Raw genomic sequence first — 15896 nt, 5'->3', positions numbered from 1 at the left:
ACATGCCTGTGGTACACGGACATACATGCCTGTGGTACACGGACATATATGCCTGTGGTACACAGACATACATGCAGGCAGAACATGAAATAAACGAACAACCCTAATAAAACTTTAAAAAGAAGATAAAGCTGTGTGATACTGTGGAGCCAGCTCTTCCCCCGGGAAGCTAGGAGATCTCTGCTCTCCAGTTGTGGCTTTGCTTCTTATTTGTTGGGCAGTCTTTAGCAAAAGCAGGAGCTCTAACGGAGACACACGCATGTCACAGAGCAGCGCTTCTCAACCTATGGGTCGTGACACCTTTGACAACCCTCTGTCTCCGAAACTATTTAGATTATGGTCGTAACAGTAGCAGAAATTACATTTATGGAGTAGCAACAAAAATAGTTTTATGGTTGGGTCACCACAACGTGAGGGACTGCAATACAGGGTGGCTGCATCGGGAAGGCGGCTGAAAAAGCCAAAGGCAGAAGGGGTAGAGCAGTGTTCCCAAGCTTCCTGACGCTCTGACCCTTTACTACAGTGCCTCATGTTGTGGTCACCCCAACCATAAAATTATTTTTGCTCCTACTTCATAAGTATAATTTTGCTGCTGTTATGAATTATAATGTAATGTATATATCTGATTCCCAGGATATCTGATATGTGACCCCTGTGAGAGGGTTATTTCTCTCTCGAAGGGTTGCAGCCCACAGGTTGAGAACCCCTGCTCTAGAACATTAAACAGCACTGACGAGCAGCTTGGCTCTGTCTTCTAAGTAACTGGCAAAAGAGGTGAGACCCTCCAGAGAAAGATAAGACCATCCCTCACCCAAGAGGAAGGAAAGGCGGCATAAATATCTTCCCTAGAGGACCAACACTGAGCAAAACCACTAATGGACAGAGGTGCAGTGCTGAGGGTCTTTCCTGTCCTGTAGAAGTATATTACCTTTTTAACATTGAGAAATAAGCAAGGAACACAAACTCTACTCAGATTTCTTCTTCTTCTTTTTCATTAGCTCAGGGAATGGAGTAGGTAGATACTCTGTTACTGAACTACATTTAAAATATTGTTTATTCTGAGACAAGCTCTTAAATTATTGTTTCTTTTAATCTTTAGGACTTTCAGCTATTCCTTCTTTTCCCAGGCCCCCTTTTAGAACAGCAGGATACTTTTTAAAATAGGGAGACTTACATTCTGATTTTGTCAGAGTTTTCTTCAAGTAATAATTTTTATCTTCTTTTTTTCTTTATCACTGCAATTTAGATTTAGAAAGTCTGATTAGAATTAGTCAAGCCATTTTCATGTGCTGGACTTCCCAAGTGTATTCCATCAGGAAGGTCTAGTCATCCCACTGGGTGGTGCTTTGAAATTCACATCCCATGTAGCTTTAGGTCCCTTCTGCTGTCCCTTCCTGTCCACTTCTGGAGCACTTGTCCAGGTGTGAACCCGGGTACATTTTAACGGTGGCTCTCACCCACTCTCATGGATTTAACACCCACCTCTGACAGGACTTTGAATGACTTATTTTCTATGGGAGATAAAATCAAAATGTCATTCAGAGTGGATTAGATTCAGTGTAGTCTAGAGGTGAGTGACAGCATTTTTAAAATCTAAGTCGCTGTCCTCATGTACTTTAACTTGTAATTCAATGTGTCTTTTGGGGGGTTGGAACTGGGACATGAGCGCTGTTCCTTATTAGAGCATCTATAGACATAGCTAACTAAAGAAAGACATTTAATCTCTCTTCTTCCTGCTCTGTGAGTCTCTGGTTGAAACTGTAACCTGTGGCTGGGACACCTGTCAGCACATCTATCTGGCCGGGTGACATCTAAAATAGTAGAAACTGTGCCGCAAGGAGCACCAGCTTCTTTAATAATTTACAACATGGCACTAAATAAGTAACAGAGCAAAATGGAAAAGCATTCCAAGCTCTCTTCTCTCTGAACTTTTATTTCTGGGGCCTACACATTAGTGAAAAAGAATGCTTGTTAAAACGGCTGGTTTGTAAGTGTATAAAGTTAAAAATAATTGTTACTGAGCATAAGTGTTTGTGTTTTCAGCTTTACGTTGGCAGAGTGGCAGAGATGTAGCCCAAATATTCTAGTTATCATAGGCATGAAATCAGAAAGAAACCTGATGCCCTTCATACAACATTCATACAACATTCATAGACTAATTTCAGTCAGCATTACTTTGCTGTGTTAACCCTTTTGTTTTATGGTGGTAAGAATAACTTACTTATTTAAGTTTTCTTCTATTTTAATTCATTTTGTCCACAACAGGGTTGATAATTGCCTTCCTCTAAACTGACAGTCAATCTCTTAGGTAATGTGGGCCACGTGGCATCTGCTGTAGCTCTTCCCTTTGCCATGACAATGCCCACACAACCTCAGCAGCATAAATATTTGAGCATAGCTGTGCTTCCTGAAGACTGTATTTATACATACTAAAACATCAATTTCTTTAATTTGCATGTCATTAAGTACTATCTTCCTTCTGACTTTAAAAAATGATTTGGAAATATAAAGATTAGTTAGGCTCTCAAGTCATATTCAAGCTATGTTTTTCGGCCAGTGTAGTTTACAAAACCCTAGTCCAAATCACTGATCATTAGTCTTTATAATCTTTTCTTCTCTCTTCTTCCTCCACATATATAATGTTGTTGGTTTACTTTTGCAACTAAAAAAGGTGGCCATTTATTAAATTATTCATATCTTCTCCACAACACAAATATGACCTTGTAGTGTAAAAGAAATAACATATGTGTGGTGTTGTCACCAATATCCTTAACAAGACAAGTTATATTGTTATACTTTCATATTTAAATATTAATTACAAAGGTCAAATGCAAGGTTGAGTCATGTAGTCTATAATAAGGTTTTGTTACATGCTTGTTTATAGACATGGCTGCCTTAAGCAATTAATAAAACAACCAGTATTTTGAATTTAAGGTTTCTTCTATCAAATGTTACCAACAGCAATTAATTAACCATAAAATCTCATCTGTATTTATAAAATAATGATATAGACTCCTCTAATATTTATTAGATTAAGTTGATACTCGGTGGTGGCAAATTTTTGATAGCTGCATTTACTACAAATAAGCTCTGCCTTCCACTGTTTCAGGATTTCAAGGGAAAATTGCTTACCTGAACCATTCTTGAATTTCAAATTCACAAAATTGTGAGCAGATACAATGGTGTTTTAACTGCTACATTCAGGGATTTTGTGTTGTGATAGTCACTGGAACAAAATCCTGAAAGCAGCCGCAGAGCCGATGTATGTCTATAGCTTAGGATTTCTGCCTTAGTTTGAATTTTAGTTCTGTCATCTATACCTGTCTGAACTCAGCAAAATTTTTAAATTTTTTTATTTATTACAACTTCTTTACTTTGTATCCCAGATGAAACCCCTTCTTTATTCCCTCCCAATCCTGCCTTTCCACCTTCATCTCCCATGCCCCCCGTCCAGTGCACTGATAAGGGAGATCCTCCTCCCGTTCCCTCTGACCCTAGCTTATCAGGTCTCATCAGGACTGGCTGCATTGTCCTTCTCTGTGGCCTGGCAATGCTGCTCCCCACTCGGAGAGGTGGGATGGTCAAAATGCCAGCCACTGAGTTCATGTCAGAGACAGTCCCTGTCTCTGATAAACATACTAAAATCATACACCTAAAGAAGCTAAGCAAGAAGGAGGACCCTGAAGATGATCAATCTTCACTCAAAAAGACAAATGGGATGGACATTGGAAGAAGGAGAAAACAGGAAACAGGATAGGAGCCTACCACAGAGGGCCTCTGCAAGACTCTATCCAGCAATGTATCAAAGTAGATGCTGAGACTCATAACCAAACTTTGGGCAGAGTGCAGAGAATCCTATGAAAGAAGGGGGAGACAGTAAGACCTGGAGAGGGCAAGAACTCCACAAGGAGAGCAACAGAACCAAAATATTTCTTGCTAATGTCAAGATGGTACAAAAACCAAGCCAGCACACATGTCAAAATGACATATTTTTTTTTCAAAAATAATTTTAAGAGTCCCTGAGGTTGCGTGAAACATTTAGGTAGTGGCTCCCCCTTTAAAAGTTGGTGTGTAAAAGGTAGCCAAAAATAAATTATTTAGACCTTTAAGTTAACTGATAAGAAAAAATTTAAAGTGTTTGTGTGCATGTTTATGGCTATGCGGAGGTGTATGTGTATGAGTGAAGTCTGGAAGACAACATGGATGCCATTTTCAGGATGTGATTTACCTTGTTTGAGGTAGCGTCTGTTGTGGTTCTGAAGCTCACAATTACCCTAGACAAGGTGGCTATACGGCCCCAGGGACCCTCCCATCTCTGCCTCCTTGGAGATGGAATTACAAGCACATGCCACCGCTTGTAACATTTCTATATGGGGTTTGAGATTCAAAAGCAGGTCTGTCTGCATGTAGGGCAAGCCCTCACGAGGAAAGCTGTGCGTGCATACATGCTGTGTGCATGCTCAAGCATGCAGGTGTGCACAGCCATATGTGCATGTGAGCATGGGAGCAAGAATCTGATGTCGAGTGCCTTCTCTATGCTCGCCACTTTATGCAAATGCCTTAGTTTGTCTTATGTACTGATTGTTCATTGACTGTGAGAGACACGGCAGGTGTGTGGAGGGCAGAGGACAGTTTTCAGTGATGCGTCCTATTGTTCCATCTCCAGGGATCAAGCTCAGGTTATCAGGCGTGGTAGCCTGGCCCCTTACCAGTGGGCCATCTCACCTGCCTTCCATCTTATTTTTTTTTTAATTTTATTTTTTTTTCTTATCAGTTACATTTTATTAACTCTGTATCCCAGCCGTTTCCCACTCCTTCATTCCTTCCCAATCCCACCCTCTCTCCCTCATCTCCACCGTGCCCCTTTCCAAGTCCACTGATGGGGGGGACCTCCTCCTCATTCATCCGATGTTTTTGAAACAAGGTGACTCAGTGAACCTTGTGTTCACCAATTTAGAAAGACCAATTAGCCAGAAACCTCCCGGAATCCTCCAGTCCCTGCTCCTATGGCTGTAGCTTTATGGATGTGAACCACCACGTCTGCTTTTCAGGTAGGCACTGGGGTTCCAAACTAAGGTCCTTAACCTTGCACAGAAAACACTTTATTGCCAAATTATATTTTTCTGTCCCTTAGAAAAAGTTTTAAAATGAAGCAAACGGCTGTTTTCATTTCATGTATTCCTGAGTACGGCACTCATGGATCTATGAATTCTTTAATTCTACAAATATTGAGCTTGATTTTTCTAAATATTTTGTTAAATTGTAAATGTTGGCTATTTACTCAACATGATACCTAGAATGACATCCATGTTGTCTTCCAGACTTCATATATTTCTTCAAGCAGTTATCATTTGTTTATGACGAAAAAATTAAAAATTCTTTCCTCTAACTTTAAAAATAGCTTTATCTATTTCATCAATTAGGTATTTCTTATATTTGCTTCTTGGTTGCTGAAAGAGATAAAGCTACAACAGAGAAAGAAATGTAGGAATCTCTCTGACAGATGGATTCCATATCCTTTGGATGTACATCCGAGTAGTGAGATTGCTGGAATACAAAGTAGCTCAGTTTTTAAGCTTGTGGAGAGCCTCCGTCCCGTTTTCCACAACAGCTGCACTAACTTACATCACTACCAAGGAGATAGAACTTTCTTTTGAAGGATCTATTGCAAACTCACTGGCATGTATAAGAAATACCTTCTTTTAGAGAATAGTTCACAGTGGACTTAAAAGTAATATATTAGCAGCTAGTCTGGCAATAAGACACTCCCTCCTTTAAAAAAAGTACAGAACTATGCTAACAATACGGCCTTGGGTAAGTGACCTAAGCAATTTGAAACTACTTTAGTAGGTAAAACAATATTGAAATTGTAGGCCTGTTGCAAAGATTAAATACCAAACCTAATAAATCCCTCTACGATTATTGCAGTTTCCCATTTTAAAATTCCGGTTCCCCATTAAGAGGTGCAGAAATGTGTTTCCAGGGGCTAGGATGCAAAGCATTAGAGAGTGCTGGAAGTGCATGCCTTTATTAGCAGTAGATAACAGCCCTGAAGCTCTCTTTGTAGTTAGACAATACTTGATTGTAAAATGGTTTCCCAAGAGGGATATTGTCCTTTTGACCTGAAGCATCTTGCTCTTAAGTGGCTGCTTTGGGACAATTTCTTTGATACAGCAACACACTGTGTCATATCCCATGTAAGAACTGACTCAAGATTAACCTGAAGGATACTTGAATTTCGTCCTGGCTTCACTGCCGGTTATCCCCTTGCCTCCTGTCTTCCCACCTGCAAATCTAGCCTGGATTTTGCCCTAGCTTAACCCTCCCGGGTCAGTATTTAAATGAGCTCCCTTCCCTGATATAAAACCTTTGGATGCCTTTGTGATGTGTGAGAGAAAAGCCGCACTATTTAACAGGTCATCAAATGTCTTCTGCAGTCCGTTCCCTTAAAGAAAGTTTGTCCTCTAGCTGTCCTTGCTTTGCCATCACTTTTAAAAGCACACCTTTTTTTTATAACTCTTATCTTTAGTTATAGAAAATAAATACGTTCCCAGATTGACAAATTTTCAGTATCTTTATGTGTGGGTACAAATTTCCCAGCTTGTATGTTGCATTTAAATCATGCTTGTTTTTTAATTTTAATCTTGTTCTTTGACTATTTCATACACATGTAGAATGTGTTTGTATTAGATTCCTCTCCCTTACCCTTTTAAAATCTCCCTTCCATTCTTATGAACTCCCTCCTGAATCCCTAGCAGTGTCCCCAACTCCCAATTCATGATTTTCGGTTCTGTTTGGTGACCCATTGGTTTAATGAGGGCCATCCGTGTGTGTATTGGATTGGAGCTCTCCACTGGAGCTGGTGGTGTCACTGGCGGATAAAAAATTGACAGCAACAACTCCTCTTCCTGAGTCTATCCACAGCAAATACTTGAGCATTGAGGTGCCTCCCTCTCCCAAGCCCTTCCTTGATCCACACCTAACTGAGGATGGGCCTTTTCTTGTGCAGATGTGGTACAGATATCCACAGCTGCTGTGAGTGTCTGAGCTCAATGTTGGCCAGAAGACAGTATCTGGCAGTCCTTATCCCTATTCTGGCTTGTAGGTTCATTCTGCTTCTTGTCTCCTGAGCCTTACAGGAGATTGCAAAAATGTCTTGTTTAAACAAATTGACTTTTTATTTTTCAAAGCTCATTCTATTATCTTTTTCCTGATCATCTCAGCCTATGCAGTCCCAACCTAATTTTAAAACCTTTTCTTGTTTTAACACAGGTTTCTATATAACGCATCATTACATTAACTGGATTGTAACCAATGCACACAAATAAGTGTAAAACAGAATATGATTCTTACCACAAGTATAGTTTAAATGCTAGGTGTTTTAGTCACATTTCTTTTGACGCAATAAACATTACAGCCAAGGTAGCTTATCGAAGATATTTGGGCTTACAGTTCCAGAAGACTAGAGTTCATGAAGGAGTGGAGGCAGCAAGCTGACGGCTCATGCTTCAAACTATAACACAAGCAGAGGGCTTGAACTAGCAAGGGCACAAGTCTTTAAACTCTCAAAGCCTGCCCCCGGTAACATACTTTTTCCAGCAAGGAGACACCTTGCAAACTTGCCAAACAAAGCCACCAACTGTGGACCAAGTCTTCAAATGTCTGAGACTGGAGACATTCAAACAAGAAAAGAAAAAAACCTCTTTAGGTCCCTGTCTTTGGAACAGATTTTATGGTGGTTAATGTTAAAAAGTGTCCTTAAAATATTTAGAATTTCTAAAGAGTTAAGAGAGATTACTAAGAGCTAGTTTTGTTGGAGAGATTACTGTGAGAAGCAAATGAAACTTTGGATGGCATAGGGTGTTCAGAGGAGATATTCAGTTTGAAGAAAGAGTGAAATAAAAATAAAATATTTTAGGGTACTTTGGTAGATTGGATCCTGATTGTAGAGGATGTTGTAAATGCCAAGCTAAGATATTTGAGGTTTAATTAGATTTTAAAAGTATTATGCTTGCTCAGAGTTACAGATAACATGCAGGAAATGTCGCAGAAGAGAGGGGAGCAGGAAGGACTTCATTATGAGACAACTGGGGTCACTGGAGGAATTTAGTGAGGGCTTGTTTCATAATCGTTCTGGCAGGAGTGAAAATTTTCTCAAGAGCTATTCTAGACTGCCCTTTGGATACCAGATGATGAACCCCAAGAAATTGGAATTTTCCTAGAAATTTCATTCAGGCTTAAGGAAAAGACCAAGGCCTGATGCCAGTCAGAAGGGAGATTGTCACTCACAAAGATCAGCTCTGTCTGACTACTTCTAGGAGAACCTAGAGCTCAGACAATGATAATTGATTGGCCTACACCTCAACCAAGATGGCTTAGCGATGCATACATTTTGCCTTTTATTACATTTTGCCTATCATAACATTTAGGACCCTGAAATGTAAACTTGAGAGATCACTGGGTGTCTTTGATGATGAAGCAATTACAAAAAACAGAGTGATGGATGAAAAGGTGAACTCAGCAGGGCTAGTGTGTGCTTGTCATGACATGGTTCTTGGGTCAGATTGCTTGGGTTACTCTTTTTTTCCCTGTTCTATAATTTTTAAAAAATAATTTATTCAGTTTATATCCCAATTGTAGCCCCTTCCCTTGTCTCCTCCCAGCTTCACCCTTCCTCCCTCTTTCAACCCCCCCATCCTAGCTCACAGAAAGAGGGAGCCATCTTCTCCTACCATCTGACTCTAGCCTTTCATGTCTTACCAGGGCTGCCTGGATTCTTTTGCTCTGTGGTCTGGCAATGGCTCCCCTCCATGGAGAAGTGATCAAAGAGCAGGAAACAGAGTCCATGTCAGAGACTTCTCCTACTCCCCTTAGTAAGGGACCCACATGGAGACTGAGCTGTCTATTGCCTGAACATGGTCTAGATCCTCTCCATGCATGATCCTTGATTGGTGCATCAGCCTCTGCAGGCACCTCCTCCCAACTTCAGGGCCCAGATTTGTTAGCTGTATTAGACTCCTTGTGGAGCCTCTGTCCCCTCTGGGTCCTTCTGTCCCCCAACTCTTACCTAAGACTACCTACACCTGCCCAAAGTTTGGCTGTGTGTCTTAGCATCTGCTTCAAGCTTCTGCTGGGTGGAGTCTATCAGAGGGCATCTATGATAGGCTCCACTCCTGGGCATATACCCAAAAGACACTCCACCATATAACAAGGACATTTGCTCAGCTATATTCATAGCAGCTTTATTGTAATATCCAGACTCTGGAAACAACATAAATGTCCCTCAAATGAATAATAGATAAAGAAATTGTGGTACATTTTCACAATGGAATACGACTCAGCTATTAAAACAAGGAAATCATGAAATTTGCAAGCAAATGGTTGGAACTAGAAAAGATCATCCTGAGTGAGGTAACCCAGAACCAGAAAGACACACATGGCATATACTCACTTATATGCAGATATTAGCCATATAATACAGGATAACCATACTACAACCCACTGACCTAAAGAAGCTAAATAACAAGAAGGAACCTAGGAAGGATGCTTAGTTCTCGTTCAGAAGGGCAAGTAGAATAGACACCGGAAGCAGTTGAAGAGAGGGAACAGGGCCGGAGCTTGGGTTACTCTTGACCACTACTGTCACTGCTGTCTTACTCCAGAATCCACTTGGGTCTTGGTGCTTGGAATTTCATCTGAGAGGATTCAAATGACTTGTACAGACTGTAATGTGGAAGACAGGCAGCAAATTTTGCTTGTTTAGGGAAAAGCACAGTCTCAAGTGGCGAGAGTAGAAAGGGTCAAAAGGATTATTGTTCTGATTTACATATTAGGCGAGCTTTATATTACTTTTAGAGTCTCTGGAACAGAGAGCTTCTGAACTGGAAGTTGGACAATTTCCAGTCCACGTGACTGACAGATGCATTTGAATTGACTCTTCAAAGAGTAGCAATAATATGTGGCTTGTCCTTTGCCAAAACGTCTCCTGCTAGACGGAGCTTTCATGAGGTTTAGAGCTCCTACAACCTGGTTTGGAGAGTTAACAATTAATAATTTCCAGGAAGTTCCTCCCCAGGCCACGTATATGACTCAGGTCACATTCCTCTAACCAGCGATTTGTGTTCCAGTGTTCCAGTTCTCAGTTTTATGAGCTGATGATTATGATGGAGGGCTATAACTGAAATATCTTCAGATCCTGAAAATCTCTAAACACCTATCCAAGATCAGCAGGCCGACAAGCCTTGACTGGCTTCTTTAACTCTGGGCCTTAATTTTCCCATTAATTAAATGGGTTCACAACATGTGAATCAAATGTGCAGAGGAAGAGAAAAGAACCTTTTTCTTGCTATGGCAAGGTTAACAAATGACACATACTTTTATAAAAAAAAAACATAGGTTAACAAGAGAAGGTACATCGAAGAACACAGCACCTTAAAAATTAAAGGCCCAGCCACCCAAACAAAACTGTAAAACTGTATTGCTATAAGACTTTGTAGAAGTGTGGTAGGAACGCAGGAAAGTGCGATCTGATGGTATTAAGTTGGGGAAAATGCACAGCATATTTAGATTTTTCTTGGTCTCCTAGCAGAGGCAGGACAACTTTGAAATAAATGGTTTATGACCTATTTGGGGGAAGGAAGGTTGGAGAATTCTTTTATGAGAATGCTTCAGGGGGAAAAGGCAGAGAGCATCAGAGTGACCTTGTTTCTGTGGTTTCAAGGTTTCCTTCAGCTGGAAATATCTAGATGAGGAGGTTCCGCGTTTTCGGGATCCTGTTCCGAGCACCGACTGAGCTTGCGCGACAGTACCCAGTGCTAGGAACTCATTTGCTGTCACTGCTGTGGGGGAGAAAAAGGAAGGCAAAGAAGCTCGGGAGTGAGAGCTTGCTTTCAGAAACTGCAGGGCATGACGGGAAAGGAGAAGAGAGCTATAGGGCTTGGGATGTAGCTCAGTGATGAAGCACTTGACTTATAAGGTTGATGTTTCAGCACCGCACCACACACACACACACACACACACACACACACACACACACACGCACACACACCCCTCCGTGCACACTCCCAGACTACATCTTCTTACACTCATACATGCACACCCACCATACACACACACAAACACTCACCCCAACCCGTGGTCCCACACCTGCCTTCTCCTATCAACCACACACACACACACACACACACACACACACACACACACACACACGCACGCACACACGCACACCCCACAGTCTTGTGTAAGTTCAGGATGTCATAGAGTCTTGCTTATCATATTAGCCACATAGTAATATACCTATCAACCACACACACACACACACACACACACACACACACACACACGCATGCACACACACCACAGTCTTGTGTAAGTTCAGGATGTCATAGAGTCTTGCTTATCATATTAGCCACAGAGTAAATGTATGACTTAATTATGCCTAAATATTTTTGATTCAAATTATTTTTTTATAACTAAAAACAATACTTCTCCTTCAATAGACACTGAAATTGCTAAAAGCACCTGAAGTTTTCCAGAAGGAAGGAATTGCCCAACCTTCATCAGGTGTTTTCTGTTGGTGAAGTCTGATGTGCGTTCCATTATGCTGTCTTTTAACAATTGCGTCAGATAGGCATTTATGATTACAAAATCACAGTTCAGATATGATTCAGACATTCTTACTTTTCTTTCTGGAATTAGGATCCAACAAAAATGATAAAAGAGTATTTAAAATATTGGAAATAAAAAGAATACCAGGTACTGCAGTGAATATTTCAGAAAGTTTCTGGGTTCAAAGTGCACAGAGGTTTATGTTCACACTGTGCTACAGTCTAGCAGGGTACAGTGGTACTTGCTCTAAACATCAACATATATACCTTAATTTAAAAAGACTTTGAGTTAGAAGACAGCATTTCCCAGTACTCCATATCCTGTTAGTTTTATACCCTTTCTGTCACCTCCTCCTCCACGTTCTCTGAGCCTTTCACGGTGGCGGGATTGATATGGATGTCCTATTAAGTCCAAGCTCCCAGTCTCTTATTCTCAGGACTTTGATCAGTTCTGTATCTCTTGGCCGATTGTCGGCTATTTTTGTAAAAGGAGCTTTTCCGGACAGGGATTATCTCAATCACGAACTCAGACCATCTGTTTGCCTGCCCAAGGTGACACACAACATTCTGGTGTATACAGGATAGACAACCTCCATGCCCCACCCCTTAGGATACTGAGAGTTGCTTGGGGTGGAAGAACCATTACTCTTTGAGGAAGTGGCCACTGATGTGTTCCCCATGCTCTTCTGGATGACTCTACACCCATGCAGGTATAGTCACACTAACTGGCTTTAGTGAGTTAAAGCCAAACCAAACCAAAACAGTAAACAAAACAATCAAACAAGCAAGCGAACAAAAACAGCAAACAATAAGCATAAAGTTGGGAGGAAGTGTATTGGGAAGGAATAGGGTGAGTAAGAGGGGAAACAGAGGTTATATAGGATCACATTTCATTATATATATATATATTTAGATGCTCTGCAATCACTCTGCCATTGAGCTATGTCTCCAGCCTATCTAACTCTTTGAAAGAAATGATGTCGATTTCTATTAACACATTAAGAAAATAGATCCAAAAATGTACTGAGCAAAGATTGCAAGGGATGGGACAATTTATTTGCATAATTGTTTTGGTGAAAAAGAATTGAGAGATACTTGTACTAGTTATAAGAATTACTTCTTTGAAAAAATGAATAAGAAACTGGGCTTTGTCTGGAGATGGAAAAGGAGATTTTTAGTAATATAGCTTTCAGTCATGTTTATCTTTCATACATGTTATTCCTCTTCTTTTTCCTAGTTTCAATGTCACAAGAGTAGACGTAAACATGTGAAAGAAGTCTTCCCATAATGCTGGTGAGATCAGAGATTTTGTTGGCTAGAATCTTCTTCTAAGAATGGAGGTATGGCTCAGCTGAAAGCATTTGTTGGTCCTGAAGAGAACTCAGTTTGGCTCCCAGCACTCATGTTGGGTTGCTCACAACTGCCTGTAAGTTCAGCTTTAGGGGATCTGATGCTCTCTCTGGATTTCATGGGCACGCCCACCTCTCTCTATGTCTGTCTCTTTCTCTCTCATACACAATCACATAAATAAAAATAAATCTTAAGCAGAGAATATTCCTACGGAGTCATTCTCTCAAGGATCATCTGATACTTGCTGGGGAAGGGTACCTCATAGTTTTAAAAAAGCATGCTCCAAGGCTTCATGATGACTTTGTTCTTAGTTGTGGAAGAGTATGTGATCATACTGTAGACAGCTTCAGTAGGTTAATGAGAAAGAACTTTGCAATTAGAAAGAACTGTGCGTATTATTTTGATGAATGCTGAGGACAAAAAAAATCGTGTTATTTATTTTAGGATAAAATACAAAGCCTAGGAAAATTTGACATTGTATTAAAATTCGACATTGTTTAACCTCTCTCAGGGTTAAACCCCTGATATAGGGAATGCCTTTATGTATTATGTCCAGCCAACATCAGTGGCGTTAGCATCAGTGGAGTTAGCATCAATGGAGTTAGCAAGCTTCTTGGGAAAATAACATCTGGACTGTCTCACCCTGTTCACTTGTTTCCTAGCTCTCATTTAAAGGTTAGTCAGCAACAGTGAGGACTTCCTGTTCACACAGTGGAAGGGACTTGCATTTAAATACATTTTCAAGATACTATGCTAATCATCCCTGAAGAGAAGTTACTTCAAGAATGCAAAATATATGAAGTGTTTTGGTAAAAGGCAAGAGTCTATTCACAGGCAGCAGAGAAGTCTTTGTACCTCATTTCCTTTCACCAGTGTTCCTGTAGGGTAGTGAGCCACTCACACTCCGTGACATCACTGGCATTTGAACAACTTCCCTCCCTTAACAGGGAATTCTGAAATTGTCTGGATTCACTTTTGGTTTGGATGCTGGTCATTGCTAAGGTAGACAAAATCGCGTCTGCTCCTCAACTGCCAGGTTTTTCAAATCTGTCAAGATATTTTTCTTGCACGGTCAGGTAATTCTGAGCAAGCTGCATAGTCCAAGGAGGCTGTGCATGTGACGGTTTAAAAAAGTACATCTCTTAGAATATCAAGCACGTTTGCTGAACATATAATGTAAGCTGCTTTCAATAGACCCCCGGGAAAAGGACTTTCAAGTTCTTTATAGTTCTAAACATCTGGAAAGACTTGGATAATGCAAGATAGACAAAGAATAATGTCCTTTCTGTAAACAGTCGTAACTGTTGGGTAATTCTGCCATCCTCTTGTGCCCTCATCTTTAATTTTATTTATGGCACTACCATTCATCTGGCGGGACAGCTTGCAAAGCCCTTGTCTTCTTCCTTTTACCTCTGGTAATTATAAATTTTGCAAACTTTACTTTTAGGATATATCTTAAAATCATTTCTCTCTTTTCTGGAACTGGGTGGCACACCACATCTTTTCATGTAGTGACGACAGGCCTCTTTATGCAGAAGATTCTTTGGCTTATACACTTTGTGATTCACGTGGGTCACTAGTCACCACAGAAATCATGTAAGATACGTCCTGTCACAACCACTCAAGGAATTTATGACAAAGTGACCCAGTAGCTTGTTCAAAGTTATATTGGCACAACGGCAAATCAGAGCTCATGTTGGTTGATTTCCAAACTTACTAGTGCATCATTGATCCTCATCTTTTTATATTCATCATCTATTGCCATATGATATATGATACAATGTGTGTGTGTGTGTGTGTGTGTGTGTGTTTGTGATTTGCCTCTGTGGGCTCTAAATTCTTTTGGTATACATTCCATGTACAATTATTTACATTTTCTCACTGTTCTATATTAAAAAAAAAAAAAGTAGCCTGAAATATTTGGTAGTAGTTTATAATCAGTTGGAAGTCTTTGCTATTCAGCTCCTAAGATAAAGCCAAAGCTTATTACCTTCGTTCAGAATCTCTTTCATAAGAATTAAGATATGTGGATAGAATTGTAAGCCATTTTATTCTCTGAAAACATAAAAAGAATCTGTGAACACAAGGTATTCATCTCTTCAAACATATGAAATTCAAATACAATTGCCTTGGCATTAAGCATTTCAATTTGTATGCAAGATGTCAGAGTTATATAATTTTTCTGTCAGAGATGGCTGGATGTGCTCACTGGCTTTTCAGATTTCCTCATGTATAAGCAGATGTACTTGTAAGGACAAATGTACCCTCTGGTATACGGAAAACTTTATTAGCTCTTTGTAAGAGGAAAAAAAGTCTTTTCCAGAGTTGGGGCATTTATAAGAGAGCGAATGTCATATTAGCCGAATGTAGGACTACTTGCAAGACATTTGTTTGTCATCTTCATAGCTTTTCTCCCTTATGATCCTCAATTTGCATTCCCAGGATTTATGTGCTGGTGTTGGGGCCATGGGTAAGAATTAGAATTTTATGCTAGGATCATGTCGAACACATAATCACATTTTAAGTATTGTCTTGTAAAAACTTTTCCTTACCTTTTTGTTCTAGTAACATCATTCTGACAATAGCTATTAAAATTGAAGAGTGACAGCTTTAGAGGTCTAAGGTCTGGGTTGGCTTTTGGAACTTCACTCATTGGCATGATCTAGAGAAATCTGTATCTTTAGGTGTCATTCATTTTGCCTGAAGAATTACAAAGAATAAACAGACTAAGGGGCTGGGGAGATGGCTCAGAGGTTAAGAGCACTCACTGCTCTTACAGAGGATTTGGGTTTGGTTTCTAGCATTAGCATTCACATACGACAGCTCACAAATGCTTGTAAGTCTAGCTCTAAAGGCTCTGATGCCTCTGGCAACCATGAGCCTCTGTGCTCACACACACACACACACACACACACACACACACACACACACACACACACA

The 15896-nt window shown here is 40.2% G+C and overlaps 1 pseudogene; it reads left to right on the top strand.

Moving 5' to 3' along the window:
* The window catches only part of LOC129671543 (ATPase GET3-like), a 138789-nt pseudogene that overhangs the window by 24067 nt on the left and 98826 nt on the right, over positions 1 to 15896 (top strand).

This window comes from Psammomys obesus, unplaced genomic scaffold (genome assembly GCF_907164565.1).
Source record: "Psammomys obesus unplaced genomic scaffold, mPsaObe1.curated_primary_1811, whole genome shotgun sequence".
Taxonomy (NCBI): domain Eukaryota; kingdom Metazoa; phylum Chordata; class Mammalia; order Rodentia; family Muridae; genus Psammomys; species Psammomys obesus.
The sequence above is the reverse complement of the archived record's forward strand: the minus strand, read 5'-3'. Positions and strand labels throughout refer to the sequence as shown.